Source organism: Durio zibethinus, unplaced genomic scaffold, assembly GCF_047325235.1.
Source record: "Durio zibethinus cultivar Kanyao isolate XHJ-2024 unplaced genomic scaffold, ASM4732523v1 HiC_scaffold_232, whole genome shotgun sequence".
Lineage (NCBI taxonomy): Eukaryota > Viridiplantae > Streptophyta > Magnoliopsida > Malvales > Malvaceae > Durio > Durio zibethinus.
This window is the reverse complement of record NW_028322855.1, coordinates 8,382-10,000: the sequence shown is the minus strand read 5'-3', so window position 1 is coordinate 10,000 and position 1,619 is coordinate 8,382. Positions and strand designations below refer to the sequence as shown.

At 29.0% G+C, this 1,619-nt stretch overlaps 1 non-coding gene across 1 annotated transcript; it reads left to right on the top strand.

The window, feature by feature from the left end:
* Positions 1-1,201: 1,201 nt before the first annotated feature.
* On the top strand, positions 1,202-1,289 carry TRNAS-GCU (transfer RNA serine (anticodon GCU)). Its single transcript has one exon. It is a non-coding gene; the product is annotated as a tRNA-Ser (tRNA).
* The last annotated feature ends 330 nt before the right edge of the window (positions 1,290-1,619 follow it).

Here is a 1,619-nt window from a genome sequence, read left to right as displayed (position 1 = left end):
ATTTTTTCCTCATACTTATTCAACTGGAAGTATTGATCCAATTCAAAAAAAAAAAAAAAATTATGTTTCGTAATTTCATAATCCAATTTTTCAATTTAGAATATAATCATATAATTATATAATTTAATTGGCCCTTGGATACAAATCACGAGAATGTATATTCTTCCTCAAATCTTTCGTTGAGAGGTAAAGGATTAAATCCTTTTAAGAAATAAAGTTTTTGCTCGGAATATGAATCAAACCGAAGGACCCCTTAACTATTAAGGGGATTAATAGAACGAATCACACTTTTACCACTAAACTATACCCGCTACAATGCGATTATTGTATATAAAGAGACCCTTTGTCGAACAGGGGAATTGGGCGTAATCAAGATAGGATCACAAGATAGGGGGATAAAAAATCCTGAAAATTAGAGCCTTGCCGCCTTTTGTCAGAAGACTTGATAAAATTAGGAAAAGAGTAGTTATTTCATTTAAATAACTAAATAAAAATAACTAAATAAAAACTTCTTTCCTTTGTTATAGGAGTTTTGATAGATAGGGTTCGACAAAAGAACTTAGTCATAACATAAAAATGGATTGTGCAAAAATCCATAGTTTTTTTTATTATTTATTCTAGTTATTCTAGTAAAATAAATGTAAATAAAAAGAAAGAGGAAGAAAAGAAAGAATCGAAATGATATTTGGATTCTATATCATAGGAACGGAAATAGTACTTCTTCTGCTTCTGATTGTTGATTCAATCCAATAACAAGATTTTTTTGTTACAACAAGTCAGATCGCAGAATCATAGAAAAAATTATTTATTTGAGTTGAAAATAAAAAAATGAGCCCGGCCGGGTCAGTACCCGGCCGGTCCGTGGAAATTGGAAATAAAAAAGTCCCTTTTGAGCGAAATCAAAATGAAATGGAATTACTGATAAAAGTTGTATATATTTATATTCTATATAATAAAATTAAGAATCTATAGATATATAGATTAATAATACCCTAATAAGATTAATAATACTCTAATATTAATATAAATAAATAAAAATTAATATAATTAATATATTAATATAAATAAATAAAAATATAAATAAATAAAAATCTATATAACAAAATAACAAAGGTCTATATAACAAAGGAAAGAGGGCTTTTTTCAAGCATTTCTTTTTGCGTGCTGTAACTGTAACATAGTAATTATCTTTTCTAAATTAGGAGAGATGGCTGAGTGGACTAAAGCGTCGGATTGCTAATCCGTTGTGCGAGTTATTCGTACCGAGGGTTCGAATCCCTCTCTTTCCATTTCGGTTTTTGACAGTGGAATAGATCAAATCCTAATACCATTTATAAAAATGAAGCAAGGAACTCTCCCTTTTTTATTCTTCCCGTCCAGGATTACCAGGATTACGTCCCGGATCATTAGATAGGAGTCCGAAGATGAAGAGAGAAACAAAGAATATCGTTGCGGTGTAAACAACGAATTTAAGATTACGCATTGTACAACCTCCCATAGAATTTTTTTGTAAAAAGAAGAGAATGGATTCTTCGTTTTTATTTTTCTATTTATATACGCAATTATACGCAATTTTTATTTTTCTATTTATATATATACGCAATTATACGCAATTTTTA